Source organism: Sarcophilus harrisii, chromosome 1 (genome assembly GCF_902635505.1).
Source record: "Sarcophilus harrisii chromosome 1, mSarHar1.11, whole genome shotgun sequence".
Taxonomy (NCBI): Eukaryota; Metazoa; Chordata; class Mammalia; order Dasyuromorphia; family Dasyuridae; genus Sarcophilus; species Sarcophilus harrisii.
The window spans coordinates 662,198,386-662,215,508 of record NC_045426.1 but is presented as its reverse complement, the minus strand read 5'-3'; the positions used below and the strand labels follow the sequence as shown (position 1 = coordinate 662,215,508).

Genomic DNA, 17,123 nt, shown 5'->3' with positions numbered 1-17,123 from the left:
TACCTTTTTTTAATCAGGTACTGATTAATTTTAAGACTCAAACTACTATGATGTTCATTTCTCTCTGCCTGTGATAACCTTCAGAGGTATTTGTGGGAAACTCGCACCTAATCTCTGTACCCCCGAACTTATGTAGGGCGGGAAGGGCACAGTATTCCATAATACTGAAAGGATAGTACTGGTGGGCGTATATCCCCATTCCCCCTGGCCTCCTGGGGCCCCTGGCCAAGGTCGGCCCCTAGTCAGAAGTCCAGGAAACACCCTCCTTGCACAAGGCTTGTTTGACAAAGATAAGCACCAATCCCCCTACCCCACCCCACCCCAGATGCAACTGTACACCGTCGTCTTATCACCCCAAGCTTCAGGCAGCCCCCATTCAAGGTCTGATTTTTGGCCCATGATTCTTTAGCCTACACAGAGCGGGTCCAATGATCCTGGTAGATGGCCACACCAGGGGGCCTTTAAGGGACATTTTAGTTCCAACATTACATGCTTATAATAAAACTCCTCGTTCACATTGATGGCTAATTTCATGCTTTTTTTTTTTTTGCTTTGTATGTATTGTCTTATTTGGATCCTCCCAACACTGCTTTGAGGTAGGGGATCCAAATATTCTTATCCTCACTTTATAGAGAGGAAACCTAAAGCTCACTGAAATTAATCCTAACTGACAGAATTAATAATTAATGATGCCAGGAATTGAACCCACACCTTCTGACTCTCAAATCAGTTCATTTCATCATACTTGTCTTATATTCTAAAAGCCCTTCCAGCCCTGACATCCTGGGCTCTAAGGGCCTCCCAGCCCTGACATCCTGGGTTCTAAGGGCCCTCCCAGCCCTGACATCCTGGGCTCTAAGGGCCTCCCAGCTCTGACATCCTGCGTTCTAAGGGCCCTCCCAGCCCTGACATCCTGGGTTCTAAGGGCCCTCTTAGGCCTGTTCCCCAGGGATACACAGTTACAAAGTATCAGAGACAAGATTTGGAGGCAGGTCTTCTGGACTCTGGGTCCCCACTCTCATCCACTAATTCCCTGAAGCGAAGTCTATCACCCACTTGACCCTCTATGTGAAGCTGCCTCCCAAAGCACTTATAATGTGCTTTCCACTGTGTAGACCCTCAAAGGGTTGCATCTGACTTTCACAGCCCTGGGAGGCAGGTACCTATAGGTATTATTATGTTATCCCCACTTTATGAAGGAAGAAACAAAGTCTCCAAGAATCCACATCTGCTGCCCAGAAGCACATAGTTACAAAGTATCCAAGGCAACATTCGAACCCAAGCCTTCCCAACTCTAAATCTGCACTTTTATTCACCAATATTCACTTATCCTATGAGATTCCAAAGCCTTCTCGTGGCATCCCAGAATGATGGACACCACCAGGATCATTAGCTTCTTTTAATAAATAAGGAGAAGTAGCTTCCCTATTGTGCCCAGGTAAAGGTCCGAATTGGGGCCTAGAACCATCATATAGCTGATACTTCCAGAGCAATTTTAAGACCTAAAACCTCTGCACATGTATTATCTCATTTTTTCTCACAACAGTGAGACTCGGTCCCAATTTAGGGACGAGAAAACTAAGAGACAGAGGAGGCAACTGATTTAAAAAAGGTTCGAGTAAATTATGAAGTGTTGGAGGAGCCCAGCATCCTTCCTTCTCCCAGACACTACCTCAGTAGTCCCTTGCCCCGGAAGTTCAAGCAGCTTGCTCCCTCCGCGCTCCAGTTTTTCACTTTCTCACCAAAGTGCCCAGTATATAGTAGGAGCTTACTAACGGCTTGACGACTCTCCCACTCTAGACCTTAGTTTTCTGACCAAAAAAAGGCCATACTCTATAACATCTAAAGTCCACAAGTTCTTAAAGCCTTAGGGAAGGTGTTGGGACCAGAGACTTAAGATGACTTTAATCATTTGCCTGAGGCAAGGGGGGCCCAGGGATAAAAGCTGGGGACAGAACCCCGCTTCTGGATTCTCTGGCAAAGGTATTAGTCGGGGGTGAAGGGGGTAGTGATGGCCTGAGATAGGGATCTTCATTCTCTAAAGAAGGATGTCAATGGAGAGGAAATATACCCCTCCTACACACACACACACACACACACACACATATAATACATGTTCACACATATACCTACACACCCAAATATATGCAAGTATACATATACACCCCTATACATGTGTGTTTGTGTATATATATTTACACATACACACACATACACACACACACACACACACACACAGAGTCCCCTACCCCTGGACCCCCCTGCAGATGGGCCTGACTTCGATGAACAGGAAATACTTGTTCTTCGGCTGCCACACTCAGCACTTTTTGAAGGAAAAAAAAAGCCTCACACAATTGAACCGAGGTCAGATTGCCGGCCTGGCAGATAACAAGAGCTGCTCACACAGCTCATTTGTGGTGGGGGAGGGAATCAAGAATGGCCCTGTCCCTCTCCAGTCCCAGATCATGGTTCGGACCCTGTCCCTGACATGGAGACCTCTGGGATTCAAGCAGCATTATCCAGCTGCTTCTAACTTAACCTTGCCCCTCCTCTCCCCCTTCCTTTCTTCAGGGGAAACCCAAAGTATTTTGGGGGGGTGGGGTATTATGTCATAGAGAAGGGAATGTCAGAGCTGGGAGGGCCCTTAGAATAATGAATTTCAGGGCTGGGAGGGCCCTTAGGATACAGAGAATCTGTCTTAGAACTGGAAAGGATCTTAGACTATCAAAGGTAAGGAGAACCTTAGAATACAGAAGAAAATAGCATGTTAGATCTGGGAGGACTCTCAGACTCTCTATCATAATGGATGGGATCTTACAAACAACCTAGAATTAACAAGCAGTGTATGAACTGGGAAGAAACACAAGACTTTCTTGTGTTGAGGAAGATTTTTTGTTTTTAAATTTAGCTAAGACACAGTTCTTTCCCTCATGGAGTTTAAGCTAGCTATTAAGAACTCACAACATCAGAGCCTGGAAAGCGGAGCCAAGGGGCAAGTAGGGGATTGAGCTCCCCATATTTTGGGGCTTCCATTGTTCATTGGAAAGAGAACAAATTCCTCTGACACCGGAGCCTTCCCTAGCCCGTGCCATCTCCACATCCTCCACCACCCCATACACTTAAAGTGGCTCTGCTAGGTGAATCCTTGTTGCTGGAAGGCCCTCGAACGAACCCCAACCCCAGCTCTGCTCCATTTCAGAACCCAGACTGGGGGTGGGGCAGAGATGGAAGGATTCTCAAGGACTGAACCTGGCTCCCTTACCCCCACACCCCTTCTTCTTCTCAGGGACTCTGGGCAGTCAGTCACCCAGCAGCCGCTTACAGATGTAAGGAGCCCATCTGATCCCTCCTCCCAAGGCCAGTGGAGCCAAGTAGCCCCTTAGTGAACCTGCACAGTGGGGCTCCTACCTCTGCCAGGGATGGACCTTTGCTCCCTAATAGAGCCAAGGTTACCTTGATGGATCCCAAACTGCTGACTCGGCACTACCCCCATTCCCCCAATCCCCTCCACTGCAGATAATTCCAAAGTCTGCCCAAGGCCTCACTCAGAGACAGCAGCAGGTCCAGATACTCAGAAGCCCAAGAGAAAGCCAGAGCGCCATGATGACCAAGGTAGACACAGGGAAATGATCGTGAGACCAAGGGGTTCAAGGCCTGATTCCCCCACTCAGGCAAGTCACAAGATCATAGTCTTTTATAGCAAGAAGACAGCTTTGAGACCATCAGGCACAATCCACTCACTTTACTTATAGAAAAAGAGGCCCCCATCAGGGAGCGATCTGTACGAAGTCACAGAGCAAGCAAGTGATAGATAATGGATTCACTTCCAGATCTGAGTTTAAAGTACTCTTCCCACTAGTCCCCACTGTTTCCCTAGAAAGATTCCCCAGTTCAGGAGTCAGAAAGGCTTGGGTTTTGCCACTAGATGACCTCGGGAGGTCATTTGGCCTTCTGTTTCCTATCTGGAAAATAAAGGAACTGAATCAGACAACAGCCTCTGGGTCCCTTCCACAAGGTCCCTTCTCATAAAATCTGGAGTTGGAGGGACCTTAATATTGTCTGGTCTAAGCCTCTCATTTTACAGATGGAGAAATAACCAGCCTGAGATCAAAGTTCATAAGCAGCTGAGTAAGGATTTGAACCCAAGACTCTTTTCACCATAGTCTCCTCATCTGTACAATGGGGCCCTTGCTCTCCCTTCTGCTCCATTTCTGTTGTGATATCTGAAATTGCGCTAGAAAAGTGAAGAGAGCTAAACAATTGTTCTTTGTCATGGTCTTCCCAGGAGCTGAAGACTTGGGACAGGCAGAAATGTGGGAAGACAACTCCCTAATGCATAAGGATTTGGGTGGAGGCAGCTTCCCACTCCATTCCATCCCCTACCCAGCAGCCAGAGGGAGCTTCCCAAAGCCCATCTCTGCCCAGGTCATCCCCATCCTACTAAGTAAATTCCAGCAGCTCCCTATCCCTTCCAAGATCAAATACAAAAGCCTGAGTTTGGCCTTCAGAGTCTTTCTAACCTCTCCCCCGCCACCTTTCTGATCTTCTCATACCCTACACCCACACACACACACTGCAGTTCAGTGACACTCATCTCCAGGCTGTTCCTCACCCTAAGATACTCATCTCCTGACTCCAGGGCATTTGCACTGGCAGGCATCCATGCCTGGAATGATGTCTTACTCATCTCCACTTTCCCAGCTTCCCTGGCTGCCTTCCAAGTCCCAGCTGAAACTCTATCATCTACAGGAAGCCTTTCTCCATCCCTCTTAATGGGACTCCTTCCCTCTATTGATTATTTCCGATTTATCCAGATTATTGTTTGTGCATAATTATTTGTATGTTGTCTCCCTGGAGAATGGGGTCTGTGTCTTTTGCCTTTCTTTGCACAACTAGTTCTTAGCATACTGGTACACAGCAGGCACTTAATAAATATTTGCTAACTTATCCATTCCTGAAATACAAGGACGGTCTGTCCCATGACTGGGGAAGGCAGCCATGTTTGTAGCATCTAAGTCTCTGTCAGGCTTGAGCTGGACAGATAGGAAAGGTTGAGGCAAGAACCAGGCAAAAATTCTGTGTATCCCCCTCCAAGTTGTCTGAAACCTTCTCATTCTCAGCCCCAAAGGCTTCAGAAGAGTCACTTCATATTACTCTAGCATTTTCAGTGAGATAGTCAGTCAATAAGCATTTATTGAATACCTACTATGTACTAGGTACTGTTCAAAGTGCCGAGGATACCAAAAAAGGCAAAAGGCAGTTGTTGCCTGCAAGGAACTGACAATTTTCCTTAAGATGTCCTTGTGAAGCAGATAGTACAAGAATTATAATTATCCTCATTAATCAGATGGAGAAAATGAGTCTCAAACAAAAGGAGTGACTTCAAACATCTCTCTCTCTCTTGCTCTCTCTCTCTCTCTCACACACACACACACACACACACACACACACACACACACACACACAAAATGACAGAGTAGAACAGCTTCAGACCTCCAGGGCAGACCCAGGCTTGGAGGGTCTGGGGGAATTAGATTAGCTATCCAATCTTATCTCACACAACTCTCCAGCCAAACTGGAACCTCTGCTAGCCCTTTTGACCTTCTCCCTTCTCTCTATTTTTGTCCCATGCTCTTTCAGGTATAGGACATTCTTGCTCCCCATGCTTGGCCATTGCCCACATTTCTCCTGGTGCTCCACCAGGATCTTCCTTATAGGCAAACAGCTCATCTGCCCCCAAACTGTAACTAAGTGAATAGTTATCTCTCCATTCCCTCAGATTAAATTCTTTATAAAAATAGCATCATTCACCAAAAATAAGGGGAAAAAACCTATTTGTACAAAAAATATCTAGAGTAGTTCTTTTTGTGGTGGTTAAGAATTAGAAATTGACATGGGATGGAAATTGCCATCCCAATCCACAGAGAAAACAATGGAGAATGAATGTGGATCAAAGCATAGTATTTTCACTTTTTTGTTGTTGTTTGTATGCTTTTTCTTTCTCGTGTTTTTTTCTCTTTTGGTCTGATTTTTCTTACACAACATGAGAAATATGAAAATATGTTTAAAATAATTGTACATGTATAACCTATGTCAGATTGCTGTCTTGGGAAAAGGGGGAATTTAAGAAAGGAGGGGAGAAAAATTTGTTACATAAAATCTTACAAATTGGATGCTGAAAATTATCTTTATATGTATTTGAAAAAATAAAATACTGAGAAAAAAAAGAATTAGAAATTGAGAGGATGACCATTAATTGGGGAATAGCTAAAAAAGCTGTGGTATATGATTATGTTGGAATATTACTGTGCTAGAAGCGATAATAAATTAGATGATTTCAGAAAAACCTGAAAAGATTTACATGAACTGACGCAAAGTGAAGTGAGCAGAACCAGAACTTTGTACACACAAACAGCAATATTGGATGATGACGAATTGTGAATGACTGTACTATTCTCAGTAATACAATGATTCAAGATGATCCCAAGGAACACAAGATAAAGCATGCTATTAGCTTCCAGAGAAAAATATAACTAATAATGTCTGAATACAGATTGAAGCATATTATTTTTCACTTTCTTTTTGGTTACTTGAGTCATCTTATACAAAATGACTAATATGGAAACGTTTTACATGGCTGCACATTTATGACCTGTACTGGATTGCTTAGTATCTCTGGGAAGGGGGAAGAGAGAGAAAATTTGAAACTCAAAACTTTTTTTAAAATGGTAAAAACAAATTGTTTTAATATATAATTGGGGAAATAGAAAATATTATATACAAAAAAGAAAAGTATGCATATGAAAACAAAAAGTAGCATCATTGAGTTGAGCTGTGATGGGATTTGGAAAATTAGAAACCTTGATTCAAATCCCAGCCCAGTTCAATTCAATCCAAAGACTTACTATTTTTTGCTTCCTATGTGATAGAAACACTCTCGTGGGTGAGTCATTTAACCTGTGTGGATCTCAATTTCCCTATCTGGAAAGGAGGGATGTTGGATTTGATCTGAAGTTCTTAATCTCTTTTGCGTCCTGGACTCCTCTGGCAATCCATCTGAGGAAGCCCAAAAGTATGTTGTTAAACGCGCAAGATGAAATACAGAGGATTACAAAGGAAACCAATTATACTGAAATATGGTAATCAAAATATTTTTATAAAACAAGATCAGGGTTCTCCAGATTAAGCAACCCCTGGCTTAACAAATTCTTGCGGTCCATTCCAGTGCTAATAACTCTTATGAATTATGATCCACCTGCTGAATATTTAGGCTTGGAAAAAGTGTTTATAAACACAAGAATGATAAGACTCACACTCATAAAGACAAGACAAGGCAATATTGAGCAATTATTGAGCCTGGCACCTACTATATACCAGGCACTGTATTAGGCATTCATCAAGACAAGACTGGGCAGGATCAACCAATTAATCCATCCACATTTATTAAGCACCTTTTATATGCCAAGCACTGTGCTAAGCGCTCATAAAGACAAGACAGGGCAGGATCAAACAATCAGGCTGTCACCTGGCACCTACTACATGCCAGACACTGTATTAGGCATTCATAAAGACAAGACAAAGCAGATTCAAACAATCAATCTATCAGCATTTATTAAACACCTTTTATATATCGGCACTAGGGAGCCAAAGACAAAGAATGAAATGATCCCTACTGGTAGAAACTTGCATTCTTTAGGAGGGAAGAAGGGCCCCCAACAGAATAGCAGACTCAGGGCTGGGAGGCTTCAGAAGATGGAGAGATTACCTTCTTGCTGAAGTGGGGAAACTGGAAGAACAATGGGCATGTGGAAATGTCTCTTCTTCCTTAGTCCCTTACTCATTGCATTTTTATGAGTTACTAACTATTCTTGGGACCAGAGGGTAGTGTGATAGAGTCAGGGGGCTAGGAATTAGGCTATCTGGCTTTCACTGTGACTCTGAACATGTCCTTTCTCCATTCTGGGTTTCTGGGAATTGAGGAGATTAATTTTTTTTTTTTTTTTTGGTAAAAGTAAGGGGCTATGGGTGTAGAACACTGCATATAATACCAGGATTAGTTTTACTAATATTTTTTTCCCTTTTTAAAAAATTCTTTGGTACAAGGGATGGTTCTCTGGGAGGGGGAAGAGGAAGAGATTTATTGGGAAATGTAATTCATGTCAAAACAAAAGATTTTCATAAAAATTTACTTTAAAAAATGAGGAAGTTAGAATCCTATTATCAATTAATATAAAATAATATAATACAATATATCATTATAACATAAAACAATACAACATATACAATATTCTATAATATGTATTATAATATGTTATAATACATAATATTACATATAGTATGTGATATAATATAATAACCCTATTATCAATATAACTTTGGACAAACCCCCTTTTCTCTATGGGCCTTAGTTCTCCCTCTTGTAAAATGAGGGAGGAGGGGCAGGCAACAGTCTCTAAACTGTGGCCTACTACAACTGGTCATTCCTGCCTTTCTAGGAAAGCTGGGTTGCTGTTACCTGGAATTCCAATCTCAAGGGGGAAAGAATGGCCCCAACGGGTTTTTTCGGTTGGGTTTTTCCACTCCCATCACCTTCACCACAGAGCCCCCCGGCTGAGGAGCTGCATTCCTCAGAGATGTCACACTAAATGCTCCTTGACTATCTCCAATTTAGAAGAGGGATCAAAGTTCCCGCAGCCCTGGGCTCTGCCCCTAACTCACTATGGGCCCTCTTGCCCTGGCTTCGTTTTCCCCAAATGTTGCCCTCCCCAGTTTTTCTCCATTCTGTCCATCTGCTGAATCAGGGCCTAGATAATCTCTAACCTCCAATTTTTCCCCTCTGACAGTCTGGGTTCCAAGGGCCCTCACTGCTGATTGCATCCCCCCCTACAGAGACCGGGAGGTATTTCCAAACATTCCACTCCCCCCTTCCCAAGCCACCTTGACAGCTCCCCCCTCCTCACCCAGGGTGTCCCCACATTTGCATGCTCAAAGCCCCTGAGGGCCCTCTCTGTTTCATTTCCGTTTCAACCTGGGGGGTAGAGGTGGGGGAGGGACGCCGCTTCCAGATGTAATAGCAGCAAGGACCCAGTTCACAGAGCAATTGGGGAACTGAGACTAAGGCTGAAATATCCGGCCCAACAGCAAAAGCCCCATAACCCCCCAGGGGCCCCTTCCAGGCCCCAGCTACTGGACTGGGCACTTGGAGGGGGTGGGGGACTGATCCCAAAGCGGCAAGGTGGTGACAGACCCATCCCCGGCTAACCTGAATTCCTCCCCAGCCAGGGCCCCACAGCAAGGCGGGGAGGGTGGGGTGGTTGATAGGGCCTATTCAGGGAGGCCCCAAACCCACCCAGCCCCTGGCTTGAGGCCTTGGAAATGCCACTGGAGAAACTGTTACAGAACTGCCTGTGCTAAAGGTCAGAAAACCGGGGCTCCAGGAGTAGGCTATGGTATTGTCAGGCACGTAACTCTTCTCTATGGGTCTCAGTTTCCCCACTTGTAAGAGAAACATCTGAGAAGTCTCTAAGGTCCCTGCCAGCTCTAACATCCTTCACACTAAGGTGGGCTTCCCATCACTCTTTGTGTATGAATCTGGGCAAGCAGGCCCTTTATTATCAAGGGGACAGGCTCAACAAGAAGCTGGTGAGGATTGCATGGGATAAGTATCTTAGAGGGTTTTACAAATGGTACAGGTTGGCCCACATGCCCACGTGAGATGTGAGAGCTGGGAGGGTGAGGAGAGCAGGAGTGTCAGAAATGGAAGGGCCCTTAGAACCCAGTATGGTAGATAGAGCCAGGAGGGCCTTTGGAAGCCAGAAATTCAGATCTGGGAAGGCTTTTAGAACACAGAGTTGGGAGGGCCCTTAGAACCCAGTATGACAGAGCCAGGAGGGCCTTTGGAAGCCAGAAATTCAGATCTGGGAAAGCCTTTAGACCACAGAGCTAGGAGGGCCCTTAGAACTCAGTATGACAGAGCCAGGAGGACCTTTGGAAGACAGAAATTCAGCTCTGGGAAGGCCTTTAGAACCCAGAACTAGGAGGGCCTTTAGACCCTTTACTGTCCAGGACTAAACCACATGAGGGACTTAATCTAGTACAATTAATATAGTTTTAAAGCTAGAGAAACTGAGGCTCAGAGAGGTCAATGTAGGATCACAAAGTTTATAAATTGTAGGGCTTATAACCTTTGGAATCTTCTGGGTCCAAGTTCAATTCTGTTTCAGCTATAATTCATTGACCATATAGGATTTACCATTCTCTGAAAAATGGGTCCCTAGCTCAGCTAACTAGGTACATAACACAACAAAAGAGATCATTGGCTTTAGAGTATCTTGGTACCAAAACTGTGACTTAGATTTAGTTTCTATGTAACTTTTGACAAATCACTTAGGTTTCCTGGGTCTGAATGAATCTATAGTGTGTGTGTGTGTGTATAATATCTACAATATATATAATATCTACATACACAATATCTATATAATATATAATATAACATACATCAACATGTAATATCTACATCTATATCTATATATATACATCTACAGAATGAAGGTGTGTTGACCTAGACTCCCTTCCAGCTCTAAATACCTGATTCTGTGAATTTGTCTTGGGAAGAAGTGCCCCGATTATACAAAACTTAAAAAACTTTGGCATAAACAAAAGTGATATATTGAGATTAAAAAGAACAATTGAATAGGGAAAAAAAATCCTCAGTTCCAAATTTTTCAGATTAGATTTTAGTATCTAAGACATGTAGACTATATATGTGTATAGAAAGATATACAGAGATATACACATATACACCAAAAACATTCTCTAATAGATCAAGGCTTCTTTAAACTTTTTCCACTCATGACCCCTTTTTGTCTAAGAAATTTTAACATGACCCCAGGGTATATAGCTATAAATAGCTATACAAATCAAACATTTACTGATAATAAATCATAATTTCACAATCCCACATTCAGATATGAGATATGGACTCTCAAACCACAATTTAAGACACTGGGCAACTGATAAAGGGTCAAAGGTAAATAAATGGTTCTTAGAAGAATTACAAACTAACAATGACCATATAAGAATGCTCCAAATTGTTCTGTCAATAAAAAGTTATTAAAAAAAAAAGAAAAAAAATTAACATGTTAAAAAAAAATAATGCTCCAAATTATAATAAGAAAAATGCTATATCAAAACAACCCTGAGGTTTCACCTCACATCCAGAAAACTGGCAAAGATGACAAAAAGATGGAAATATGCATTGTTGGTGGAGATCTGAAGCAACAGGATCATTTTGAAAATCAAATTAGAATTTTGCAAATAAAATGACTAAAATGCTTACACCCTTGGTTCAGAGATTTCACTAGTAGGAGCACACCAAAAGGTGACCATTGATAAGAAACTACCCATCTATACTAAAGCAGCACTTTTTTGGGAGAAGAGGGAATCCATTATCTAGGGGACAGAAAATGGAAATGAGCTTCTATCTATAGATGTGGTCCCTGGAGGCATAGAAACTGAAGGATTTTGAAAGCCTGCCCCAGAAGTCCCTTTCCCTACAGAGAAATGTAGTTCACTTGTTACTAGAGACCCAAATTCATTTATGACAGCTGTATAATTTCTTACTAGCTTCTTGCTTAGAGATGCTGTGTATTATTCATTGTGATCCTGGATACTAATTTAGTATTAGTCACTTTTGTGGTTCTTCCCAACCCAAGACCATTCTCCTTATCAGAGAAGGCAGAGGTTTAAAGAATTTGGCCTTGTTACTGCCATTATCCTCCATCTATCTATTTTCTTTTTTTTTGGGGGGGGGGGGAGGAAGAGAGAGAAAGAATGATAATATGAGAGAATGAATCCCTTTTTGGTGTCCCTAACTTTCCTCAACAGTCTCATCCTCATCTAGGAAATGAGACCCTTTCTTCATGTTGTTGAACCATGTGATAGAGTGGATAGACTACTGATTCTAGGGTCCAAGGACCAGAATTGGCTCCTGGCTATGACCAAGAGATAGTGATCTCAGGATGCAGAAAAAGACAGATAATTTTGGACATGGACAGATAAATTTGGACATGGACAAATATATTTGAAAGATATATTTTGTTTCACTATCATTATTTGTTACAAGGATTTTGTTCTTTTTTTTTTTCATGGTAGGGAGGAGGAAAGAGACATTTTGATTAATTGAAAGCAACTTAATTTAATTTAAAAGTAGGTAGCAAAATAAAAGATGAACACTCATGAATATAATTTCTTCTACTAATATATATGCTTTAATTTGTTGTTATACATTTTGAATCTTTCCTGATGTTCTGCTGGGCACATGACAATATTCCCTTTTGTTTCATTTTGTTTTGTACTCCTTTTTTGCTTTTCTTTTTTTCTTATTCTGTTTTTCAAAATAAAACAAATTTTAAAAATTAATTTTTTTAAAAAAACAGTTTTAAAAAGTAGATAACAAAAGTCTGAGAGTAAGCTCTGCTCTTAGCTCATTCCTAGGAGTAATGAAATAGTGAACAGGTACTGAGAAAGAAAAGACCAAGGAATGGTAGCCTTCACTGACCTCAGCTCATAGGACTTAAAGCTGAGAAGGTCCTTTAAGATTATCTTAGTCTAACTGTTTCATCTTACATAGAAGGAAACTGAGACCCAGAGAGAAGTGGCATATGTAGTACTAACCATGAGGGTCAATATTCAAAATTCATGCCTTTGACCCCAAACCCAGTGCTTTTTGCAGAGCACTCCTTTATCCCTTGTGTACATTTCCCAAGCAGAGTCAGAGAGAGCCCTTCTTTCAGAAGATAGATGCCAATTGTAAGAAATATTCCCAGAGAAATATTCCAACATCACCAATGGGACCACTTAAGGACTTCCCATAGAAGACTCCCTTGACTAGTGAAGGAAAGCTGTGAAAGTCCAATGCTTTGAGACCCTTATAATCCAGTGATGCTTCTGGCTCCTATTTCCAATGTCCTTCCTCTACTATCTAAATCTTGTCTATCCTTCTGACCTAAAGCAGGAGCTTCCAGGTAACAGTCTCCTGAACCATCTCACTTTAGGAATCTCTCCTTGCCCCTATCAATCAATTAAAAAACATTTAACACCTACTATCTGCCAGCCATTGTGCTAAGTGCTAGACACCGATATAATGAATTAATCTCTATTCTCAAAGAATTTACATTTTAATGGGGAAGAGAAGGACATATATAATTATATACAGAATACATATAAAGAGAAAAAAATACAAATCAAGACCAAATAGGTAAAGGGGAGATGGTTTGGGAGGAAGGATGAGCACAGAAAAGGCTTTACACAAAAAATTGTCCTTAAGGTATGTTTTGTAAGGAGAGAGATTCTTTGAGGCCAAAATGAAGAGAGAGTGTACTCCTGGCATAGGGGGACAGCCAGGATAAAGGCAAGGAGACTGGAGATGTCCTGCATTCATTAAGGACTGAGAGAGGCCAGATGTGACTAGGTCACAGAAATCAGGAAAAGAAATAAAGTTTAATGTGGTTGGAAAGAAAGAAATTGAGGTCAGGTTGTAAAGGGTTTTAAAGACCAAAAAGAGAAGGAAGCAATAGGAAATTCCCTATGGAATGGGGGTATGATCCCATCAGATCTGGGTTGAAGGAAAATCACTTTGGCATAGGCTTGGAGGGTGATTAGATTGGGAGACAGGTGAGGGAGGAAGTTCCATCGAGTGAACACTGGGAAGTGGTGAGGGCCTGAAATAAAGTGGGGGTCGGGGGAATAGAGGAAAGGGAACAGATGTAGGCTTGGGATGTTACCGCAGTGTGAAAACACAGTTCTAGCTGATTCTCTGCTCCACCTGCCCATGGTTCTTTTCCAATACTAAACTGGGACTTAGTTCCTCAAGGTCAGGACGCAAATCACGGACATCTTGTTTTCCCTAGAACACCTTGGGTAAAGAGGGGATTAAATCACACAAGGGGACAGATAGCCATGGTGATGTGGCCCCAGGAAAACTTCCTTCTCTCTGTGACAGGTAGAGATGGCATCTTAGGTGCTCCCTTATCTAGGACATTACTGTTCTAAGGGTTTTCTAGTTCTGACATCTTGTGCTCTAAAGGCCCTCCCAATTCTCACATTCTGTGTTCTAAGATTACTCCCAGCTCTGAAATGCTCTGTTCTAATGTTCCTTATAGTTTAAACCATTTTTGTCTTGAGGTCCTTTTCATCCTATGGAGTTGAAGTGTTCTCCCAGCTCTGACATCCTGGGTTCTAAGGGCCCTCTAGCTCTGACATCCTGGGTTCTAAGGGCCCTCCCAGCCCTGATGTCCTGTGTTCTAACATTCCTTATAGTTCAAACCACTTTTGTTCTGAGGTCGTTTTCATTCTACTAAGTCTAAGGGTTCTCCCAGCTCTTGACACTGTGGTTTCTAAAGTCCTTCTAGTTCTGACAACCTGTGTTCTAAGGGGCTCTTCCAGTTCTCACATTCTGAGTTCTAAGGGCCCTTCCAGCTCTGATATCCTCTGTTCCAATGTTCCTTATAGTTCAAATCACTTTTGTCCTGAGGTCCTTTTCATCCTACTAAGTCTAAGGGTCTTCCCAGCTCTTAGCGGTCTTGGATTCTGTGCTTCTCTGAACGTCTTAAGTTTACCACATAGAAACTGAACAATTTTCAGGCATATCTCCAGAAAGGACCAAGAAGGTTGGGGGCAGACCCTTTGAGGTTATCCTTGGCAAGCTGCCTGACCGAGCCCAGCTGAGAGCCACCCTCTTGGGGAGAGCTGCCTTGGGGTCCTGCCATGGAATGCCTCGTGCATGCTGGCACACTGAGGAAGTGGAGAGAGGTAAGCCCACAGGAAGGAAGGAAGACCATTTCCCTGTCCCCAGCCTCAAGAAAAAAGGAAGAGGCCTCCCTTGCTGGCCCATACGTCGGCTCTGTCTTATACACGCTCCCAGATAGCGCTTAAATGAGTCAGAAAACCATAGGAGAGGAATTGTGTAGAGTACAGTTCAGGGCAGAGAAGAATAGAATCATGGGATGGGCATTTCGAGCCATTCTTGCTGCCTGCAGCATATCTCTGGACTGATTTCCCATTATTCTAGGTTCTGGCCGATCTGGTCTACAAGCTCTTTGTAGAACCTTCCATCCCACTTTTGCATGGGCTCTTCCCTTTGCCTGGAACGTATTCCCCAATGGTCTCTGACCCTTAGCCAGGCTCCTTCCAGGCTGAGCTTTAGCACGGCCTCTTTTCCAATAGAATCCTCATTCTATTACTCTACTAGCCAGTGCCTTCTCCCTTCTCAAGTTTCCCTGTACTTCATCATCAGAGTAAATGTTGAAAGCCCCAGTCTAATGGAAGCTTCTTAGGGGCAGGTGCTGGTGTGGAGTTTGGGCTTTAAAATCCCTAATACTTAGCAAGGGCATTTTCATCATCTCATTTGAGGCTCTGCGTATTTTAGGTTTTGAGAAATGATTTGTCCCCAGAGTCACAAAGCTAGTAAGTGTCTGAGACAGGATCTAAGTCCAAGAGGTCAACAACTCTACCACTCAGGTATGGGTCCGGCCGGCTCTCACAGAGATAGCTAACAATCCAGAATCCCTGGCCCAAACAAGGTGGTTTCCAACAAGTGATTCCCGGATCCTACCATCAGGGACCCAATTATTATTAATGACAGTTCCCAATTCTCTGGAGCATTTCTGTTTACAAAGTGCTCTTCTTAAAATCAACGTATTCTATGGCTAAGGAAATTGAGGCTCCAGAGAAGGCAATGACAGCCAAATTCATACAGAAAATAAATGTCAAGAGTTGTGACTGTCTGCCATTCTGGCCCCCCCCCCACCTTTCAAGGCAGACTTCCTCAAAGTCAAAGGAAACAGAATCATTAGTCAGAAAGCCAGGAGGCAGAAATACCCGGGTTCTCACCCCAGCTGTGCCCATAACAATCTGTGAAACTGGACGGCCTTTTTCACCTGGGAATTGAAGGGGCTGGATCCTGTGATCAATAAGTTCCCTCCCAATCCTGACATCCTGTGTTCTAAGGGCCTCCCCAGCTCTCATATCATCTGTTCTAAAGGTTGATATTTTATATTCTGAGGACCATCCTAGCTCTGCCATTCTGTAAGGACCCCTTCACATTCTGTGTTCCCTGATTCCTTCTCTCTCTGACATTCCATGACCTAAAAGTCCTCCCAACACTGACTTCCCATATTCTTTATTGGAAGGTCCCTTCCTCTCAAATTTTGATTTCCCCTTTCTTGGAATTCCAGTATTGCTATCATTAATCAGGCGTTTCTCCAGCATATTTAAAGACACGAGACTGTCTTTGGAAACCATACAAAATGTCTATCAGACTCAGGCTTATAAATATCCCCAAAGCAAAAGACATCCAGGCAGGGAGAGGCTGAAGATTCCTCCTGTGGCAGGGACAGGAAACTAGGGCAAAGAGGGCAGAGGACCTGGAGGGAAGGAGAAGCAGGGGTCGAGCCACCGGCCATGTCATCTAGTCACTTTGCACAGGGATGGGGGTGGGGAAGAGAGAAACCAATAGATCCTGCCAACTTAAGAGTGCCATCCCTGATCCGGGGACTCCCTTTTGGGCAGGCAGGCCTCTGACTCAATGCCAAAGAGGGCAGCCAAGCCGCCTTTCAGGGAGGGCTGGATACTGGCCTGGTCCCAGGCACCTTTCCTGACCCTGTTACTATGGTCATTGTTTCCTGATGTGAAGGGAATCCCCTCCAAGTGGGGCTCTGGGGCCTGAGGGATGCAGAACTCTAAGGGGAATACTGGACACTACTAGCAGAATCATGCAGGGGTGAGCATGGCTGCCCTCCACTGCCTCCTTACCCTAAATCCACTCAATGCTTGGTTCCTTTTCAAAATCTCCGCTGCATGAAATTGCTACTGTTTACTGGAGCTTTAATGTTTCCAAAGAACTTTACATATATTATCTTTTTTTATCTTTATTACCTGGGAAGGAGATGCTATTATTATCCCCATTTTACAGATGAGGAGACTGAGAGGTTAAGTTGGATTCTCTGCAGTTTTGTGAATCTTACCTCCCCAACTCAACATCCTTGGCTGTTTTCTCTGTGTTCCTCAAAGTTACCTGAGTTGAGCCTTGGGAGGGTAGAGAGAAACCCATGGGAAAATGGCAC

The 17,123-nt window shown here is 43.2% G+C and overlaps 1 protein-coding gene across 6 annotated transcripts in view; it reads right to left on the bottom strand.

The window, feature by feature from the left end:
- ARID3A (AT-rich interaction domain 3A) overlaps window positions 1-17,123 on the bottom strand; it is a 74,838-nt gene that overhangs the window by 30,706 nt on the left and 27,009 nt on the right. The window lies entirely within an intron of this gene.